We start from the raw sequence: 23625 nt of genomic DNA, 5'->3' as shown, positions 1-23625 counted from the left end.
TGGGCTGAATTTAAACCAAATGAGATGGCCTAGAGATGAATTTTTAATGTCTAATTCTGGCTTAATACTGTAACGGCCATGACGGCTGACTTCTATGTGGACACCGTATACTTGGTGGGATTGGCAGAACACTCAATGAAGCCAGTAAAACCACACAAATCTAAGATTTCTTCAAGTGTTCTTCACTGTGTACTGAGTGTAAGATGTGTTACTCCAAATAATCACTTTTCTGTCTCGTCTTCCTCTACTGTATGAACAGGCAATCTGAAATGATTTCCTGGTCGGGAGGGACCAGTGAGCAGGGAGGGAGCAGGTTTGGGTCCCAGGAAGGGGGGTGGGGGTGGGGGGGTAATGGTGGGTGTTCCCCGTGGTCGTCCACGCTTGTTCTCAGCTGTCCTCTCGGAAGCGTCGGTCCAGCTGCTGCCCGTTACACCAGGAATGTATCCTTGGGTCAGATGCCAGGAGTGTGGTGGCACATTAATATTAAGAGTGACCACCGGCCCGGGCCACTTGTGAGTTATTAAACATGGCACACTCAAATCTTTCCCATGCCCCCCAGCTCCCCTTCCCTTTACCGCCCGCTCTGACAGCAGCTGCCGGACTATCAGTTTCCCAGAGTCAGGAAGCAGGGAGTGTGTGAGCATGTGTGCGTGTGTGTGTGTGTGTGTGGATGAGTGTGTCTAGGGGTGGGGACTTTATGGGGTCGTGGTATCTGATTAATTGGTCCGATATGCATACCAACAGTTCCTGTTTTGTCACGGTTGAGGCTGATTTGTCTAATCGCTCAACACAGCTGGGACTTTGTGTAATAGCAAAGCTCTAGAAACATTATCAGTTACAATCTAGGGCACAGTTTGTCAGCAAAAAGTCCATCAATCAATCAGTAAATGTATTATTAAGAGAAATATAACCCCAAAAAATAGTTTTTTTTATTGAAGTGACTGTAAGGACAGTGGAAAAATGTGAAATGCACAAACTTGTGGTGGAGAAGGAAAACACATTTGATTGACTGGATGTGGTTGTGAATGAAACAAGACATTTAGAGCAACTGCATGTGATTCACTTCCTGGCTCTGCACCATCAAAGGTAACGACCGCTCTGAAGTGCCTTTGAAATGTCCAGAAAAATGAGAGAAAAATAATTTCTCTCATTTTTTTAGGCCATCTTTTTGAGAATGCACTCAGTATGGAGTCTCAGGGTGAAAGTACATCACAGATGTTATTTTCTCTGATCACACGAATGGGAAACATGTTTGTCGTTGTTTGAACCGGCTTTATTGGCAGAATTTAAGGACTCCACTCATGTGGCTGTGTATGAGCCAGAGAGTGTGTTACAGGGCCCAAAAGCTTGCGGACGGCAGTTTTTCTTTACATAGTCTGGCAACATATTCAGGCAATGAGCACCTGGGCGGATCATTTTGGCCCTAATGATATGGCCTGACAACAAAACAACCCAAAAGGTACTTGAGGAAGTTTTTGGGAGCCTGGGCCTAATTACAACACGGAACAAAAAAATCAAACCGCCCCGCACTTAATTGGCTTCTTTTCTTTCATGGTCCTATACATGGTCGTTCAATCATGAGATGGAGGCAAACAAAACCCTTGCTCTCTCCTTGACCCAAAACACTCCTCTAATTGCCACTGCATGGTCATCTACAGCTGTATGTGCACTATCCTTTAGTAGAAGAACCGAAAACTCCACACAGCACTATAAGATGAACATACAATGATACATCAGGGGGAAGAATGCAATTATTTCTATACTTTAGTATTACAGGCTTATTACCTGAAGCATTTGCTGCAACATTGCATCTACATGAGTGTCACGCATGTGTGCCAACAACTTATTATGTGCAAAATGAGTCAGATGGCAGAAGGTGGTTGGAATGCTTTCATGCGAGTCCGACCACTTCCCTGATGCAAGTGCAAGGAGGTATTTTTTCCATTTACTATTTTTGGACCAACCATGCTCTGTGAAATCCACAAGAACAAATTCAATGCAATGCTCATGTTGAAGTAACTCACATGAATCCCAGCCTACAAAGGTACAGTGTGTCACGGTCCCGTCCTCATCTGTCCTCCAGTTTCTCTCTGTGCTTGCAGTCAGAAATGTGTGGATTCTCTGATCTCTTTGGTTTGGCGTTTGGCATTTTGCTTCATGCGTCTGCTGTCGGGGTCATGACCCAGCACACACACACACACACACACACACATGTGGCATCTGTACGCATGCCAGAGCACTGCTCCGCCAGCAAGACGACCGACAGGACATGTGCATACAGACAGGTGGCCGACTTTTGGAGACTTCTAGGGGAGACTGGTAGCTATTAATAAATGCATCATGACAGTCTTCATGATCATGAGGGAGCTGGATGAAAGAAGAAGAAAAATAGAAGAGTTTTCTGTGAATCTCTATGAGAGGACACGCAACACTCAATCACTCATTCAGCTGAGATGAATACCATTCACAGACAGACAAGTGGAAGAGCTGTTAGTGGTTCTCTGTGTGTTTGTGTCTGAGCCACATTGAGGCCACCGTGTGGGACCCTCCTTTCACTCTCTTCCCCTCGCACGGCTGCTTCTAATCTCTGACCCCCATCAATAAGATGCTTTCAGAGTCCATCAAACAGGCGAGCATGCTGCACAGGCAGCCGAGCACCGCTGGAGGGAGAACCATGGGAAACACTCTTAATTGTCCCCCAAACCTTTTTAAAGAATATTAAACTGCATTAGCTGACCATGAGCGTTTCTTCATGGGGCTTTCTTCTATAGGGCTACAGCAGCCCACTCAGCCAACAGGCCATTAAACGTGACAGGTCTTTGTGACGAACAGAGAGACAAACTCCCACTAAGGTGCAGCTAGCAAACGGCTGCTTAAATAAAAGGGAGGCTAACAGGTTGGCTAGTCTTGTGTCTGGTTTGTATCAAGCTCTCTGTGCTGCCTGACTCACTCTAACAGCCTCAGATCTATTAGGGGCTATTAAGCATCCCAGTGGAGTGAGTCTATACTGCTAGCCATAACTCTGGCAGGGCAGATCCAAACAGACATAATATAGCAGGATCATTAGAGGTAAGATTTTCCAGCTTCAGTGATGTCATTGCGGCACTACTACGCATCCTCGTGTTGGCAGTGCAACATACTCATTTGATGGAAAACACTTTCAGCAACATAGTAATATTCCAATGGCCTCACCCAAACTACAAGAAGAAAATGAATAAATAGCCATGAAGAACGTCTTGGTTAAATTTTACCAGGATTTGAGATACCTGTCTCTGAGATATCTGCATGGCTAAATACAATAAGGGGTAAGTGGGTAAGCTGATCCTTTAACCTGCTTATTAACTAATGGAAAAGTATTTAAGAACAGAACATTTTGATGTTCAATGTTGTAACATACTTACACCGTAAGAATATTTTCGACATACATCATATTTCCTTGGCTTCATTCACAGTAATGGCCTTTGTAATATGTTTCAATTCAGTCACTTACAGTCTGCACTTACAGTTAAAGTCTTGCAAATGTTTCAAAAAGACATTTCTTAGTTTCATTAGTTGTTTTATTCCAGGTCCCTGACCCTGTCACTCTCTGGCATGGCTGTATTGTCCATCACATTAGCCACATTAAGAAGACTTTATGGAGCTTGGATGGAGTGAGCCATGTGTTAAGGTTGGTGTTAAGCTGCTGCGCCCTTGTTGTGCTCAGGCCTGAACTCGCCTCGCAGCCCTGAATGACACCAGAGGATTCAGAGGGAATGGCCCAGCATTCAGGAGGGTTTCACTCTTATTAGAGGGGTCAAGTAATCTCTGAGGCAAAGCATATGTAGCAGATGAGTACAATAAAAGACCATATGTATAAAACTCAAATCCAAGACTAAAACCTTTGGAAAGTGAGAAGGTTGTTTTATTTATGTTTTACCAGAAAGCGTAAGAGGAATCTGGTCTACACAAGATCCAACTTGTTTGCTCATTAAATGGCCTATTTAAGCTCATTCTTATCTCATCTCCTCACCTAAATCACATAACCAGTGAGTTAAACACATTTACTTCCCACCAGATGTTGGATTGACTGCTCCTTTACAAATGAAAAGGCTAAATTTCTTCCTTCGTTTCACTCATTCAGTGTCTAAATGGCTCACTGTGACCTTGTGACATCATTACTCAGAAACATCAGCAAATGTGGTCCTCTTTTTGGGTCCTGAAAATGGCATGTTACAAAGAATGGGCTCTCCATTAATCAAAAGCAGTTAGGCACTAAATGGGCAGATCCTGCAGGAGCCAGGACGACTGATCCTCGCCCCTCACCCAACCCAACCAGCCGCCACAGTTCATATCAGCCCAATGAAAGAAGATTCATCACCATGTCATCTTGAAATAATAAAAACCTGTGAGGCTGAACGTCAGTGTAGGCTGATGGGATTGGGATGAATGTGTGCGTATGTGTGTGTGTGTGTGTGTGTCCACGATGCAGAGGGAGTGAGCGCCGATGGTCAGGAATGGGCGAGGCCTTCTTGTTTGGCGACACAAAGCCGTTGCTGTGCAATCAGCTTGGTGTAAAATCGCCGCTCTGTGGCCCACACAAAGGCTCACAAAGGCAGGGGGCTGGTGGCTGGGGCGGGAGTGCGGCGACACAGCTGTGAGCAGAGCCTACACATCCCTGCTCAATATGGGCCCTCCTCATATCTGTAGCAACTTGGCCCCTGCTTCCGCCAGGCCCCGGGACAATGGAGGCCCTCAGCAGACCCCTTTGTTGCGAACTTTTTCAGAGTTCCTTTATAGCCTAAATCTTAAATATTTCATTAGGCCTCCTTCGTCCCGCTCCCTTTCTTTCACTACCATTTTGAAGAGCATCACCAGGACCTCTACTCTTTACCCCCCCCCCCTTCACTTTGGCACCGCCCTGAAGACGACAAAGGATTTCTTCCAAAACTGTTCTTGGAACCTGCTGTTACTCAAAAACAATCATTGTTAATGTCATTGTTATATATTTAGAAAAAGCATGCATCATTTTCTTCCTTTTTATAAATCCAATTATATACACTTTCTGATTATGATAGAAATCTAACTGAATCTAAAAAACAAGGACTTTCTGACTTTCTTCTTTACAAACACTTTACAGCCCCGCAGAATTCAACAACGCCTAAGTTATGTAACATAAACACACCATTATATTACATTTTTATTTGTATTATTTGTATATGTGTGCATATATACATATGTATGTTTATGTATATGTTGTCTCATCTTTTGACACTTTTTAGGGCAGTTCTTCATTTGAACATATTCCGATTCTTTTATTGAATCATATTTTACATTTTTGTCCGGATGCTTTTATGGTTTGTGTGACATTTTGTCAGTTTTATATACAGTTTTATATACAGTTTTATATACTGTACCTGAAGACATGTTTTTTTAATTTTAACTGTAATTAATTTTGACAACTTTAAACTTGAATTCACCCAAACATAATGATGGGTGCTGCTTCCAAACTGAATTACATCAATGGATGATGATTTATTCTCATGATCTATTGCTTATAAATGATATAGGTCATTAAATAAATATTTTACTACTACAAATACAGAATATATATCTGAATAATATAATGGATGATGGAGTCAATCCCCTAAAATGATGACTTTGTATGCACCAGTTTAATTGTTAATTCAAGTTAACAGCAGTAGATAGTTGCCAGTGAAGTGAATGCACATTTTAAAGAGTGTTTGAGTACATTGAACCTGATAATAAAAGTTGAATAAGGCAACTTTATTTAAATTTAAATATATTCATGACATATGGTCACATTAGCAACATTGAGAGTCATTATTAAGTGTTAAAGTCACAAGCTGCTCTGTGTATAGGAGGGCCACACATAAATGCCATGTATAGAAGAAGTGACCAAACACTCCCATCTAAATATTAAACACTTGTTAATAACTTTTCCGGCCCTGCAGCAGAACTTCTGTCAGGATGGATAAAAAGGGCTGAAAGGGACTCGTCTTTATGCTAAGCCTTAAACTGGTGTGGTTGGACAGAGTGACAAAGAGAAGCTTTTGTTAAAAAAAGAAGAGAGAGGGGCTGATTTATCCAACACTTTAAGGGACCCTAATGAATAATTCAGTGTTATCATTCAACTTGATGCTCGATTATTATGTTTTTCTTCTCTCTTCACACGTGATGGACCCCGGCAGATAGGGGGTATCATGCAGGGGCACAAAGGGGGAAGTAATGCACGCACAAGGACAAAACAAGGAGGCTGCAGTGCAGTCACTCCGCTGTCAGTTTGATAAATATAATGTGTCACCAATTAAAAACTCATTGCCATTCTTTAATTCAGCCGAGGCCTTGTTAACCGCTGCCTGGCAGGGAGGCTGCCAAAGTAGCCACGGCCTCTGCGACCAGCACCACCATAATAGAGGCCCTGCTTTCCCATCCTTTTAAAACCCCGGCCGTTCCCTTTGGCATGTAAATAAGACATTCATTCGGCAGCACTTTTCCAATTGAGAAAATGACCATCGATGTCTTTGATTTTCATCTTTTTTTCCCTAGGAAAACAAAGAATTCTATAGTTTCAGATTTTTATTCACAAAAAACCCTTTTTGGGCCTTTCTTAGGGAGCATTCTCATGGTAATTATGTTGACTCAACTTTGTGCAACGTGGCTATACAACGCATATGAACCCTAGCAGGAGTCCATTACAGAAATACCATTTAGCAAGCTGTTTCTGTGAGAAAGTCAAACGTTTAAGGGGCTTTTTTGTGCCAGTCGGGAACAAGGGTCCCAGAGGAGCAGCAGGAGGCCTTTGGAAACTTCAGTGAAACTAAAGGCCTCTCAGGTCTGAGATACTTCCCAGCTGAAGTCAAAAGTGTTGAAAATGCAGAAAAGCAGGTTTTCTTAAGCAATGTCTGACTCCCTGTCAACCATGACTGCTGCGCTATTTAGCAATTTTCTTCATGGACACTGGATAAGTGGATGTCACTAACCCTTCATATCTACCCAGATATGTGTTTTCTGATCAGTTGTTGTGCCTTTGTAACCATCACAAATCATTGTTTTCTGATCTTATACCGCTATGGTTGAGGTTTGGTTAGGTTTAGGAGCAAATTATGTTAAAATTACTACCTAAAACGTGGTTAAAATATCAACCACTCGGTTAAGGTTAGTGATTTTGTTGAAAGAAGCAGGAAATGCAGTCATCCGTCTTAAAGTCAAACATTTTGTTGTTGACTTCTATAAAAACGTCACCTGACTTCTGTCTTTGTTCGCGGCGGATAAGAGTCATAACTCCTACACTCGCTAGAAGGCTTTGTCATTTGAACATTTGTCAGGTTTTGCTGAAAAGAAAGATGCTGTCGTTGTTCTTTGAGGACAGTCTCACAGCAAAACATTGCCAAAGTTAAAGATTAATCGATTTTCTGTGTTTGATTTTAAAGCACTTAGTTAAGTTCACAACATTAAGAATATTTTTTAGGGATACACAAAGGAGTTTTAGCTGAACTTTGAGGCGATAAAAGGCTGTATAGATAATAAAAGAAATAGAGTCTGTTTCTCTCTCCAGGCTGTTTGTTTGGGCACTTGTTGAGTCAGATTTCCTTCTCCCACACACCTTTTGTGTGACACAGTGCATCCTCAGCAGTGGGAAAGAATCCAGATTTGGAAACATTTCTAAGTGCTGAATTGTAGGAATTCAGAGGTCACCCTACTTATAATTCCTCAGTTCTCAATGTCCCTCATCAAGCCTATTTGAACGGTAACGTTGGAATGCAAAATATTCCATTCGCCACTAAATGAGCCCGGTCATCCTGGACACATTAAAGTCCTGAGTAGAAAATAAAAAGAAAGAAGTATGAACATTTGAATGAGTGCAGGTCTCCCTCTTCAGTCCCCTGCAACCCACCCTCCTCCTCCTCTCTGCCCGCTCATTATCCCTGTCACACGGCACCAGGGCCCACTTGGCACAGCCTTGTAGACTTAATTGAATTAGACATACCCGCTTGTTTAGGCATTGTGTGGTGGCATGAGAATCTCCCAGCCATCTCCATGAAGGCAGAAAAAAAGAGAGGCATCGGCAACACTTCATCGGCAAGATCTGAGAGTTGAAGATTCTCAGGGATGGGAGGGCTGCTGTGAAATGAAGGACCACCAGTCTCCCATTGTGCCCCGGCTCGGTGCCAAGTGTGGAGTTGGACTCGTCCAGGGGTGTCACTTCATTTGACCCAGCTTCTAGAAAACTCAGAAACCCTCCTCAAATAGTTAGCATTCAATAACTGGAACATCTATTTGACACTGAGCAATAAATAGTTTAGAGATAAGATCCATCCTGAGATGCTGCACCAATGTGGTTTATATTGGCCTCCAAATGGAATCTGTAAACTTTTCTCTGCGTTAAAACTGGAAAAATGTGAAGATCTAATTTGGTCTCACTCAGGATCAGTGGGTTGTTGTTGATGTTGCTTCGGCCCAGCCTCGGGGTATGGTTCACTTTGGAACTATGAAAAATCCTATGCATAAAGGCCTGCTCCATGAAAACAAATTAGGGTCAATTAAAGAGGACTGAAATCAGGGGTTTTGAGGATGCAAAATGTTTAGTTTTATTGATTTGTGCTCCATAGTCACGTTTGCAAAAAGCTAATCCAGCATGCACGTATTTTTGAAATTTTCAGGTCACTAAAACATAGTATTTGCAGTGTGTTTTTATGCTAAAATATTCCACGTCAGCCATCTGTTGTGGTGCTTGTAGGCTTCTTCTTAAACCATTCCATGACGCGCTGGACACCAGCGACAGCACTCACTGTGCCGGCTTAACCCTCTGACTTCAGGAGTTGGAGCTGGAGCTGACTTTAAAGTCAAGAGTCAGTCACTTTGTGACTAGAGTTTTTTTTCTCTCTTTCTTTTTTTGCTTTAAAATGGAAAGAAACCTCTTCTAATGTGATTGCCCTTTTCCATTTATCCAGACGGGGTCCAAATGGGGGTGCTACAAGGGGATGCCTAAGCGCTGTCACTACATAACGTCACCTCCCTAACCCCAGGGGTCAGGGCCAGATTGACACTATAACCCACAGGCCTGATCCTCCTTCAGCCTCTTTAGAGGTGCACCCGGCCGGCAGTAATACGGCCCGCACGTTATTCATTTGGAGATCAGCCAAGCTGAAAAGATAAGCTCTGAATAATTGGAGGCCACAGACCACGGAAAATCTGATGGGATCTTCGAGTCTTTAACTTTTTCTCCCTCTCTCTATACCCTCTTATAACTGGAGGAAACCCCTTGTTAGAGCCAGGCAGCCAGATGGGCGAGAGAGGAGTGGGATGATCTGTGGTGCTTTAGAGAGGGATGACACTGGCTTTAGGGGCCTGTCACTCACGTGCAGGGGGAGTGAATGTTGAGCATAATGAATCCTCCACAGCCACCAGTGGACAAGACTCAGCTCTGTGTGGACACCAAACAGCCAGACAGTACACCATCCAGCCTCCTTTTCGGTCTTTCTCTTTGCCTCTCTCATGGCCTCGTGGCCTCTATCATTCTGGCAGAGAGTGAGGAACAATATTTTGAGTAGCTCTTAAGAAGTTCTTTTGATTTTCATGTGATTTGACCATACTTCCTTTTATTTGAAGGCTTTTATTTTGAAAGGAATACATTTCAGAACAAATATCAAGGAATTTGTCTTCAATTTAAAAAGAAATGGGTGGCATACAAGGAGTTTACGACAAACTGTTGAGCTGCTCTGCCACAATAATATTCCCTCGAGACACAAGATAACTCGTTAATAGAGCAGTCAAATCTCTCTGGGAGGTGGGACACTGGAAACAATTACACATGAAATGAGGCAGTTTGCTACTGTGGCTGCTGTAGTTAATCATCCCTCCGTCAAATTAGCATTCCCCCTGCCTGCATGGAAGACACCACAGCAGATAGACAGTGCATCGTTAGCCGCACTGCGCAACAAAGAGCTAGCAATGGGGAGGCTGCAGCTATACTGGTAATGTCAGGTCCCAGGTCAGCTTGGTCCAGAGCCAGTGGAAGCTCATGCTGCGCTCTGCCTGTCCGGTGTTGTCATAACAGAGAGGTTTTACTGTATGAGGCCAGAGGTTGCAGCCTCTTGAAGACAGACAGAACAACAGGACCACACACTCGTTTCTCATTAACGTCAGCAGCTGTTGTGGTCTTGTTCTCTTTCATATTTTCTGACATAGACTTATGAGGTGTAGCAACAAGACGTGTATAACGCAGCTTAAAAGACTTAAGAAGTAAGACTCCACATTACTTGTTTGTATCAGTTGTGTGTTCATTTCTCAGTCAATCATTAAATTAATTGTGATAACTTGGTATCGATCATTTTAGTTAATCAAAGTAACCCTGTGCCATTTGTTTCTCTGTAACACTGCAACTCCTACACTTGTTTTTCAACACTGATTGCAAGAATCATTGCCAGTAATTATGTGCATTATTGCACATAATTACTGCTGTCTACAGATATGAATCAGGTCTGTTGTTCTTGCCATATGTCTTACAGCTTTATGTGTTTAATAGCGATTACAGTATAGAGGAATCCACCCCTCCTAATGATTGTAAATATGATAATAACGAGTAAGAGAAGTACCCTGAACGTGTGTGTTGACAAGCTGTGCAGCAATCAGTGGCATAGTTCATTCTGGACACTTATCCTGCTGACGTTTTATCCCTTTGTTGGCCTGTACTTTGACAGATGCCCGGCATTGTGAAACAAAATAATCCTGATTATTACAATAACATCAAACGACGCACGAGACCTCGAACCGAATCCAGTGGCATGACAGGCTCGGACAAATCTCCAGCCATCAAGTCAAGCAAAATATTTTCTCTGCCCAATCGCAAGGGCACGTCGCTTCCTGTCCTGGAGACAGTGTCACCCAATGGTTCCTTGTTTTCCATAAACCCTGTTTCCTGTGTTACAGAGCATTTTTATGGAAAAAAAAAAGAATCCAATGTCACGTGAGGCACTCACTCATGCTATGTTTACAGTATTTGAAACAGCTGACAGAGCAGAGGACATTGGTTTAACTTGGACAGGAGATTTGATTATTGGAAATTTGAGAAACAGGTCATCTGTTGTCCAGACAGAAACATATTAATAAAAGCAAACAGAATTTATTACTTGTTAATCCCTAGTGAATAAGTACAAAATACAACTGGCCTGTCGTAAATATACCGATCGTATTGGAATGGGATGAATGCTGAATTGAATCATAAAGAAGCACGAGAGCAAAGACATAATAGAAATACAATTAATTGTACACCGCTGTCACACAAAAGTATTGTTGTATTTGATTATCTTGTGTGAACATCTTATGACTTTACTTGTCACAGATAAAAGGTTTTTCTTATTGGCTCAACATTTGACAAGTTTTTAAAGTGTTCTTTTATCTTCTTTAACCATCTGACTCTGAGTCAGTAATGAATAGATGTGCAGACAGCTGAAGTGGTCCTGTATTATAAATCAATGACGGTTTGTAATTCTCTTCATTTAAACAAAGGGCAAACGAATAAAAACCCATTAAGATGACATGTGAATTGGCAAACAAACTGTTTAATTTGTGTCTGCTGTGTGAAGGGGGCTTTCCGTCCGTGGGCCTGGGGGCAGCCCAGATTTACATCTGATTGGAGTTTAATGGCCCATGGCCGCTTTTACTGCACAGTCACTATGGCGACCAAGCTTTTCTCAAGATTTTCAACAGACTAAAATGTCCTTTTTCTGTCTATTTGAAATGTGTCATGCGAGCCAAATGGGGCTGGGGCTTGTATGTATCAATTTGTTTCTGTTGCGGGGCCCACACCAGCCCCGCAATGAATATATGGGCCATTGAATCCCGGCATACAATGGCCACAGCTGATGCGGTTGCCACAGAGACACGCCCACACAAAGGGTCGGAATGATGACATATGGTCCAAACCTGCCCAGTCGGTGGACCCCCAATAGGCCGACTGCATTGAAGGACAAAACCCCACAGTAGCCATTTATCCGTGCCTACTCATTTCATGGTAAGATAAACTTTTTATAAAGTTTCCACAGCCCGTGCACAAGAAGTAAACGGCTGGTGAAAAAGCCACCATGTAAAGTGGGGGGAATTCATCATTAATTGATTAACAAAGGCTTCTTTACCACCTGCTTCTACATTAATACGGACATTAAAGGCCCCTCTTTTTGTTTAATGTGATAAACCATTAACTTAGACATAATAGAATGAAGCATATGTCAGTATTTTCAACATCTACTCACCCAAAACTTTGCTGCTGGATCGTATGTGCTCCCATTGTAAGGAACGTGTTTCTGGTCAATAACGTTATTTTTTAGGTTATTTTATGAAATATTTGTATATTAATTGTCGATGGAAATCAAAAAAATCTCTCTCTCTCTCTCTGTTTGTTTGTTTATGTAAGTATCTTGCCAAAGTAGTGAGAGATGTCAGTTATAATCTAATAAAGATCTGCTGGTTCTAAGATAAAAGATAAAGATAATCAGCTCTTCAGCAGACCTGACAACTGTTGTAGGGGAAAACCCTCAGTGGACAGGCGTGTGGGCAGAAGAGGCCTAATTCCATTAGGAAAGATAAGCAGTGTGTGAACAAGACATTTAAGAGTTGACCTGTTTCATTACTCACCACTGAAATATGTGATGATGTCATTACAGGCCTTGTATGGTGTGTGTGTGTGTGTGTGTGTGGGGGGGGGGGGGGGGGGGGGCCTCAGGTCACATTCTCAAATCCACATGCTCTTCTTCTTACTGGCACTATAGAAACATGGAAGTGCTTCTTCTAATTTGCGGCATTGAGGTAAGATAATTTTGTATAAAAGTACGAGACGTTAAGGTGAAATACTCACTTAGATGTAACATCCAAGCATGCAGAGAGCTCTATAGTATCAGTATTTGTACTGAAATGACAAACTAAGCTAAGCAAAATTAAGATGGTAAACAGGGTAAACCTGCTGAACACGTGCGTCTTACCATTGTTGTTGTGACCATGTTAGCATGCTGACGTTAGCATTTAGCTCAAAGCACCACCTTCCTGCTAACCCAGCAACAGTAGGTCACTGACTGTTGTGCCCATATCTTTACAGATACCTGGCTCCATCGTGGCATCCAGGATCAAGCAGCACTTAAAGCGCAGGACAGAGCGCAGGACTCCGGTAGCACTCTGTGTTTACATCAACGATACTTGGTGCTCACACATAGTCAGAGTTGATGGACAATGTTTTTTCTGATGCCAAATGTTTAATGTTACATATTATCTGCCCAGAGAATTGTTTTTGTGGATGCTGTTTAAAAAAGTTTAAAAAAAGTAAAAACCTGCATTTCATTGTGCATCCCTGTGTTGCATAATGACAATAAATGATCCTTGAATACTTGAAATGTCCAACCATACACACACACGCACACGCACACACAAACATATATACAAGATAGGTCAAGCCAAATTGTCACTTGATGTCAGCTAATGTGACGAGTTGTGAGTGAGAGCCAGAAGGAGATCTCACTTGGTTTGAGCTGAAGGTGACAGGTCCTTCTGGATGTGACCTATCTATTCCCTGATTTCACCCGAGCCGTCCGCCTGGCTGTCCCCTGCATGGACGCCTCCATTGACCGCTCTCACACAGGAGAACATTACCCTGGGAGGTCAAAGACCCCCAGGTGACCCGGTAAAGCCCCCTCGAAACTCTTCAGCGAACAAGCAGTGTCCCGTCCAGACCTGTTTTCAACTGACAATCTGCAGGCCAGTCCGGAGCTGTCAAACCGGAAACAGAGAGTAAATACACCGTGAAATTTCAAATGAAACACAGGCTGAGCATCTGTCTCAATCAACATGCCATTGAGTATGATGCTCCTGTCTAAGTAGAGCATTTGCCTTGATGATGCTGATCCTAGTTTTGTATGTCTTGGATATGATCTTGCACAAAAATATCCTGCACGGCTCCGAACACACACACACACACACATACACACAAACACACACACTTTCCCTCTGTGATCTCATGAGCAGACACAGATTCCCACACATGTGCACGGGTGTACAGACCCCACCCTTAGACCCCACACTGCACAGCATTATGCCGAGCTCCCTTGAATTCACACAGAGATCTAAAAATACCCGCGAGGGAGGAAATCCCCACATTCCGCTGCAATAGACCTGCACTACAAAGACATCCAAACAATAAGCCTCTCCCGACTCGGAATCGTCCCAGACAATATAGGAAGACTGAGGCATCAGAGAGTTGTTTTTCCCGGATAGACTGTTGTGTCTAGGATGGGAAACCTCTGACCACCGCCGCTGACTCATGGCAACTGGCCATATGTGAAAGAATGGGCTGCACAATGACATAAACACATATGTGGAAGCCAACCTGCGTCCACAATGGGACAAACTTATCTATAGACTGGCAAAAGATGTTAAAAGCATGACAGTCAGAGGCAATGAGGAGTTTCCTGTAACTACAGGTCACACCTGTTAGAGCTTTAGTTTGATAAACGGAAACCAACCCATGACAGCGGAGGCAGACATTCAGCAGGTTGAGTCATGAGTGTTCATTTTGTTCCATCAAACAACAGCCATGGCCTTAAGCGCACCACAAATCTGACTGTAATGTCACGAAGCAGCTTTAATGTAAACACCTGGCTAATGAGAAATAATCCCATGTGGTCAGAGGGAAATCCAATCAAATAAATTCAGCGAAGTTTGGGACACTTTTATGCAATTCCTGAAAAGGGATAAGGCATTAATTAATGAGTGAAATTGATAAATAAACAGACGAACACCTATAAACAATTACTATACCTTTTATTAATATGTATTGATTTAATTATTTATTCCTTAAATGAGATCTTGAGGGTGGGGGTGTTCACAAATATAAATATTTGTTGGTTCTTTCGATGTTAAAAAAACAATAAATGTAAAATTGACACTATCTGCTTTCATTAAAGCTTTGTTCAGATGAAATGGCATTACTTCTTTGCTGTGTGGATGTCATACACAAACACAAACATTTCAGTTGGTAGCAAACATGGTTTATACAAGCTAAACTACCATTTTGCTAAAAAATATATGCATTCATACATAATGACCAGGCCAATATTGAAGGAACTTAATAATTTACAGTGACATGGTAAGTACTCTGATATGTGTTTCATGAAACAAGTGAACATAACTCAGTTAGCGATTACTTTTCCTTGCAAAACGTGATTGAGAAAACAAATTAGTAGATTATAAGGCAATACTGTAAGAGGCAAAACCAAGACTGTAGTTTGCATTTGGTCCAACATTTTGGAAGTTTTGAAAAGACGGACTTTACAACTAATATCTTTGCAGAATTTGTTTTGTGTCATCCAAACAAAGGTGTGCTTACAAAGTTACCAAGCAATGGAATCATATGAACAGGTTCATCAGACTGACTCATATGCCTTGTGAATCTCTGAGGCTTATAGGAGTGTGCCAATGTCAGTGGGTGAGGCTGTGAGGCTGTGGCCGACTTCATCAAAGCTCAGGTCACATTCTCATGAACAGAGATCACTCATTTAGACAATGGTGTTTAATGACTCACAAGACTTCTATTTCCTGACAGCTTAATGGGTACTGGCATTGATGATGAAGGAATGAGACAAGTCATTAATTAGCATTTTGCTTTGTTAAGGAAACGTTGGTTCTTGTAGGCTGGTACATGCAGGATGTAGGCTTTTTAGTTATGAAAACTGATGACTGATTTTGCATGAAATGCATGAAGTTCATATAACTTTAGACACATACTGTAAATGGTGTACAGTTTACAGCTTATGCATATGTATGAAGTTGTTACTCCTTTGAATGGTTAACTAACATGTTACTCGTGTTATTCTTTTGCCACAAGTCCAATTTTTCAAAAAATAAAAAAGTCCAGACATTTTATGACATATTCTATTTTCAGTTGTCAGACAATTCCTGCTATTTAATACTGATTGTACTCTTCCCACTTGGAGTATAAAACCATGGACTGAATGAGGATCAAATAAGGCGATACATCCCGCTTGATTGACAGCTTAACAAAGGCAGTGGGGCAGAGTGATTTGTCAATGGGTAAAAATCAACACAAAGAGCTATTGATTGGCAGGAGAGAAAGGGGACGAGGACAATGAGTGCGGCTGTGGGATCTTGCTGAAGTGATCAATACTGGAGTTCTGCATGAGGGAGCCATCTCACTCTGTGTTTATACAGTCAGACACAGAGCAAAGATCAGCTATTGTACAGCCGCACTGGTGCTGTCAGTCAACGCAGGGCGACACAGCAGGGGGTGGCCGAGCATCTCACACAGAAACACACATACACACACAGACGTCAACGCTCATATTAGGTTGATCTGCTTATTCCCAGACCTTTCAACAGTGAGTTAGAGGTACTAGAGTTCTTAGAAACAGACGTCAACATGTGTCCTTTTTATCACAAGTTTCAAAAATGATTCATTGTTTCTTATGAACAACGACGTGGTTGATTCAGTCCCTTTAAGCAGTATAAATAAAGACACTAATTCATATTTTGTCCTTGGATCCATGCAGAGAGTTTTATTTACTTGCCCAGGTTCTGAGACCTTTGTCTCTGAAACATTTGCTGCAGTAGAGTTGAAAGGACTTTTGCTTGTGGTGCTTACATATCACACATCAGAATCAATGTCTCTGTGGCTTTGGATGAACAGAACAGTGAATAGATATCAGGGACTATTTCATTGGTGGAGAGAAGAGGTGGGCAACACAACAGAATGTGGTACCAAGTGATACCAGAACCAGAAATACCCAGTATGCAGGGGTGAGACACAATATGTTTAATGAAATTGCTGTTAGGTCAATTATATTAGGCAGAGAAAATTACATTTTTCCTACATTATGACTGCGTATAATAGATTACTCATGAATCCATTTCCATCACTGAATGATTTGCGAAACAATTAGCATTTCTTTCAAATATTCTCTACTAATTACATAATCACATGTGTAGCTACAGTAAAGCTGAAGATAGATTTTAAATGGTAAAACTAAGGAGATGGTAGCTGCATACAGGCAAAGAATAGCTGTAGAGAAGCAAAGAGTGCATTCACCAAGAGGAGTGTTCATGTGCCAAGAACATCTGTTTTAATTTTTTATCTTTTATTTTTTATCTGTTCTATTGACGTTAGTGCTGATTCTCAAAACAAGACTTTATATGTAAAGTATCTATACTTTGTTTAGTAGAAAGCAGTTCTCATGAACAACCTTTCTTTGACAAGTCAGACACATAGGAACTAGAAGAACAAATGCACTATCGCTCCTAAACATCCCAAATAGCGCAAGAGACACGAAGAGTGTCGGTGAGAGACACACGGCTAGACTCTCACAGAGGGAGGGATTCCCTCATGAAAGGGCTGCGACTGACAATAACATGCCAGACAGTGCCCCATGTGTGTGTTTGGCCCGTGCTAATCTTATCAAGGCTCCATGTATTCATCATGAGGCCCGGTTACTTCAGCTCTCCAGAGAAGAACACGGAGATGAGTGCTGGACAGGTGATCCATCCCGGAGCGATCACCGCCGGCAGACAGAGAGACACACGCAGAGCCACAAAGCGGCTGCAGAGGCACTGTTTACCTTCTGTCAGTCCATTGCTAAGCACCACTAAAAAGCTGTTTGTTATATTGATAAGAATATGACAGTGGGGAGACTGATGTCTGCAGGGTAGTTTGAAAGTGGTGATAAATGATGTGTTTTAACATTTCCTGTTATGCCAGTTGTAATATTCAAACTAACACATGCTTTCTCAGCAGTATTTTTCTTTGATTTGGAACATGATAGTGCATAATCATCCACTTAACAAAAGCTGAACCAGATCTGTCAACTGATGAAATGTAGTTGCTGGTATAGGAACATTTTAACAGGCAGAAAGATCCCAAATTAAGACCAAACAGTATAGCCATGAAGGTTAGCTCCTTTTGGGATAAAGTTGGTCAAAGCTTGTCTAAAGTTGCCCAATATAAATCCAGCCGTAGCTAAAGGTATGCTCAGACCTTAACAGTTACTGTATTACAATACATGTTTAAATCAAATGAAGATGTGTATTGTTCATGTTGAGGGCTGTGAGTTGTTGTGTTCCAGGGTGTTTTACATCTACAAGTCTGGTTTATAATTAATAAGACAGGATGCAAGGTATCTGTGCAATTTAAAGTGATTTTCAAAACCTGAATCCTATAACTGTGATGTTAGTTTTCAATAGATGTAAAAGCTTCATCTTGACATTTTGCTAAAGTGTTATGTCCCTTTAGGGATTTATAATAAATGGAAATTATGGCCACTTGATCAGTGTTAGGCCTACTATATCTTGTTTGAATGACGTTTGAAAAATGTCTTCTGGGAGTTGGGCATTAGAAACCATTTGTTTTGTGTGTATGTGTGTGCGTGTGTGTGTGGGTGTGTGTGTGTGCGTGCACGTGTGTGTGTGTGTGCCCAGCTGCATTCTCAGCTCTCTTTGCCCATTCTCCGGGCGCATTTGTTTGGAGTGAGGCCATCCACTTATTGACACTTGTCTCCCTTGCCTCTTGCATGACAATCAAGGCAATAAAACCACGAGTGGAGCACACACTGTTCAACAGTTACCATAAGAAAAACACGAGCAAAGAGGATGAGTGTTTACCTTCCCAGGGCATGAAAAGAGGCGAAGAGGGAAGAAGAAAGAAAAAGAAGAAAAAAAAGACAAGGGCTCATCTCATAACTCCAACTCCCTACCACACGCAGTGCAAACATACGATGACACACATGCTCTCATTGCCTACGCTACATTTTCAGTGCCTGCTTGGCATTTCGCGTTAAAAGCCATATGTGGAAGACTTCATGACAAAGAAAGGAAAAGCTGATCTACTGACATAGTAAAGGAAGGAAGATCCTTACATTTTATTATGGTGATGGCACCTTTTCCAATCCTGGTCACATCTGCTTTAAGGATTTGCCCCAACGTCCACCGACAGAGACACAAACAAAGGATAGCCCATATGAGATGGGACCAGACACCAGGACATCCTGTTTAGGGGACAATGCCCCCCTCTCTACTGTGCTAAAGTGATAATGCTCCAGCAACAGTGCTGCTGTCACCACCTAGCTTAGCCAGGGTCCAGAGAGGACCACAGGTCTCAGCACCGTCGGATAGCTGGTCAGGAAATACAACTTTTCAACACCTCCCAGAGTAGAACATCCTTCTGTTAAATGAGCTTGTATTTCATTTGCTAAATGTAAGACAGGGACTCAGAGTTTCTGTCATCTTCCAGTAATAATAGTATAGGAAATTGTGTAGACTGCTTACTTTGCATCTTTTGTAACGTAAAAAGAGATTGACTCAAAGGAATAGAGAGACGAAGTGCAATTAAGCTTGTGGGTTCTGTTCAAAGGGTGTTTAAAGAAGCATTGTTATATTGCAAATGATTACAAATCCAGCCCTGGAACAAAACCTGGTAGACAGAGATGGTACGTTTTAGCCAGACATATCTGTAAAAACACCCCAAAATACAACTAAAGTACAGTTTCTATTTGTTGCCAGCATGGCTTCATACAGGTTTTGTATCTCAGTTGCCTGCATTGGAAAGTTGCTCTTGTTGGTCATGAACATAGATTGTCATGAATGACAAATGTAAAAGGCTAACTGTATAATCAACAACCAGAATATGTGTAATCAAATAGAGGTTATATGTATATGAGTGATATCAAAAGCCTGAGATCCATTATAATTGTTTTGAATCCAAGGTGACAACAGCTTCTGCTTTCCAAGCCTACAGAGTGTTTGACACGGAAAACATAGGTTTTCAGTAGAATATTACACATAGAATACTTTATAAGAAAAGGGGGTAATAGACCTTTCCATGGCAGGTCCTGTGATATGTCATAGCAGGAAATACACTGGTGCAAATAATAATATTAATATTGGCTGCAATCCATTTGGATTCACCAGTTCCTATTATTGTGTATGATGGCTCACTGGCATGACCTACTGTGATGTGAAAATGTGTTATATCAGTGAAATAGGCCAAAGACTCTTTCTCACACTGTCACCCAATCACACAATGCAAACGTGTACACGCACACACACACACACACGCACACACACACACACACACACACACACACACGCACACGCACACACACACAGAAGAAGAGGAAGGAGATGAAGAGGATGAAATACACTCACACAAAAACAACAGGCGGTGGCATCTTCAGATCACTGTGCATGATGTTTTCAATTGTCAAATTGGGGACAAGTCTGGGCATGTGGTGAGACACAGGGTGAGTCACATGCACACACACACAAACACACACACACACACGCACACAAGCACACACTCACACTTGAATGCAGTCCTGGGGGGTTTCACTAGGTGGTGATATTGAGTTATCTGCTTTCATCAAATTTACACATTGATCACCGATCAACAATTATATTAGCCATGACAACGAACATGAAGCTACATTATTCATCATGTGAGATTTTGATCGTTTCAAATACTTTTGCTTGTGTCACAGTGTGGACTTCAACACTGCATCCTATATGTTTACGATATAACATCTCTAGTTGTATTTTGCTTTACACTTATTTGTTTATCAATGGGATCAATAATATGTCATATCCTGTATAACTTAAAACATTAACATTAATAAGTGTAAAGTAGTAAAAGCCTAATGAATCACCTTTAACAGTAAGAACAATATCTTCTTTATCACAACAATGAGCTGTGTTAGGTCCAGGTATGTAACGTCCATTATATTTATTTATACATCCCACAATCACAAATCACAAATTAAGTGTTCTTACCGTCAGTGCAGTGTCATCTCTGATCTCTGGTATTCATGGGAAAATGGAAAACTGTCTTAATGGTCCCTTTACTCAAGGTCCACAATGTCATTACATGTCTTCGCTGTTTCATTTTCACATCCCCAACATTAGGACCCCATTATTGAAGTGTTTACATCTGAGACTAGTGCTGCTGAACTCTAAACCAGAGCTAAAATAGAGCAACAGATGCAGGGGAAAGACATGGATGACCCCCTCAATAGATAAATACATAAATCAAGGCCACCTGGGGTCTGCAGGACGACCTCTAGCCCTGTCAAGAGGACCCTTTACTTTCTCTTGTGGAATCTGCACCAGTTGCAAAGTCTGTAGGCCACAAGCCTCATGCCCTGAAACAGGAGAAGCTGCTGAAAAGCCAAACCTGGCCTCAGAAATACGTTCTGTAGACAAGCGGAGAGGATCAACGGAGCCCACGCGGCACCCTGTGATATTATATCGGGCTTGACGCGTCCCATTGCATCTAAGCCTCACCTCCTCCGTCTGCACACACCCAACACCTCACACCCAGCGCAGAGATAAGTGGTCCCTTGCTATAAATACCGAGACAGGACTGAAGCTTGGTGGGAGCCAAAACAGAGCGAGTGGTGTGAGGAGGAAAGCTTGTGTGGCTAAAACATGAAAAAAGTGAACACCTGACAATAAAGTGTTAAGGAGTCAAATGGGAAATGACACTGAAAATCTGCTGACTTAATCTCCAGTCTCCAACGCCCTTCAAAACAAACACCTGCACACATGTCACTGTTGAATCACACATTTCAGGGAACCATTTTTAATAATAATCAGGCCTCACTCCTCTCAATCTGTCTCTCTGTCTGTCTGTCTGTCTCCTTGTCTGCCTCTCCCTTTCACTCCCTGTGATTCTCAAGAAAACAGGTGCAAGGAGGAGTGTCCACACTCACACACAGACTGACACATAAAAACACTTAATGCTTGAAGCATGCTCCAGCCCCGCCTTTACCCTGAGTAGAACCTGTGCAAAAGCATGCAGAACATTTCCTTATGTCCTCGTAGCTGTAGCGTCTTCACATTGAGGACCAAATATAGCCGGGCATCCGTGTGAAAGTGAGAGCAGTGGAGCTCTCAAACAATCCTATAGGGCAGCAGGGTAGCGTATTTCCTATATTCATGTTCAGAGCAGAGGACAACTGTTTGCAGCAAAAGGGCTATTTGTGCTGGAGAGATATTGAGAATAATCATAAATGAAGCATGTAGCATCTCCTGACAAAGGTTATCTGCAAAATGGGGAGTTTTTTTAAGTTATCCACCATTGAGAAGGACTGGGAAATCACATGATTATATTTGGTTGCAATGGCAGTTGCCTGCCACAGGTTTAAGGTTTACCAATGGCTTCCTTACAGCTGTCTCATAAGGCTAATCCAGGAAACAAATCCCTACTGTCAATAACGTTTCTATTTTTGTATTAACTGAGTGAAATACTATAATAATTGCCATAGATCTGTCAAGCAAAATTAGAAAGAAAGACAATAATCCTTAAAACTTTCCTTTTTTCAGTTAAAATCGACAAAAGTCAGCCAATATATTTATTTATCCGTTCACATGTATGATGATGTATGATGAGCTTAGTTGATGTCCTGCCTGGTGCTTAATTACATTAAAGAGGCGAGAGACATGTCCCTCCCCTTATGTGCTTGGGGTGCTGCAGTCCTGCATGAAAGATGCAACACTCACTGTAACTGGCTGCGCTAGAAGCTGCCTATACAAAAAGCATTAAGTGCTGCCTAAACAAGGCCTGATGCAACAATGGCAATTGAGAATTTGGAGGGAGAACTGATGTTAAACGTTTGGCGGCAACATTGTGCGCGCGTTCCTCCATTCAGTCGCTAATGAGAATGATAATTTGTGGCTCCTCCGACGACCCCTACCCCCTTCAATAGCAACTTCTCCCAAGGGACGTGATGGCGCAGATCCCCGAGGGACATTCAGTCCTCTATAGGAATCCTTTTCATCAGCGAAGACGGATTCCCGCCTGTTTCTTTTTATATATGGTTGATAATACGAATTTCCTGACTATTTTTCTAAAGTCCTATATATTGTTGGACCGTCACCGAAGTGGAGCAGCCAACAATGCATGATTGAGGATCCAACCAGCCAACATTTGGATATAGGCCTAAATATACTAGCAGCTGACATCTGCATAATTTCACAACACTTCAGCCTAAATATATGTTCTGCTATATGTCATGTGTCATTATTATTATTATTATTATTTCCAATGCTTTGTGTTGTTACATTTATCTTAGAATGACTTTCTCTCTTCCTACACCTGTTTCTTTTCTCAACTTTTGTTAAATGTCTTATATATATGTATTATACTGTTGTTGCTTGTTTACCTAATTCCGCGCAAACAGTATGAATATGTGATTTATTCATCTTCTTTTATATTTCCCAACAACAGAGCAGAAACCGAGGCTTTTTTAACCTGGCTTGCTAACAGCATGCAACACGTTGCCATATAAAAAATAGTATGGACTCAAGTCAACTTCCAACGATCCCTCGTGTTTACACCGGACCAGACTCTCTTCTTGGCGGCCACGCGTGTGTGTGTGTGTTCGCCTCCTCACCTCCGCAGAGCGGCTGCACGACCCGGCCTGCCAGCGGGGATTTACTGACTGGCGCTGTGCCCGGCCGCAGGCAGACTAGTTCGCTCGGTTCTCACGACCTCAGCTCCACAAAGGCATCTCTGAACTATTAACTCAGACACGAAGGCAGTAGAAGCGACCGCAGAACCCACACACGCTGCCAACTGGTGTT

The sequence above is a fragment of the Anarhichas minor genome, unplaced genomic scaffold (genome assembly GCF_050575085.1).
Source record: "Anarhichas minor isolate MPS153535 unplaced genomic scaffold, ASM5057508v1 ptg000003l, whole genome shotgun sequence".
Lineage (NCBI taxonomy): Eukaryota > Metazoa > Chordata > Actinopteri > Perciformes > Anarhichadidae > Anarhichas > Anarhichas minor.
Note: the sequence above shows the minus strand (reverse complement) of the source record.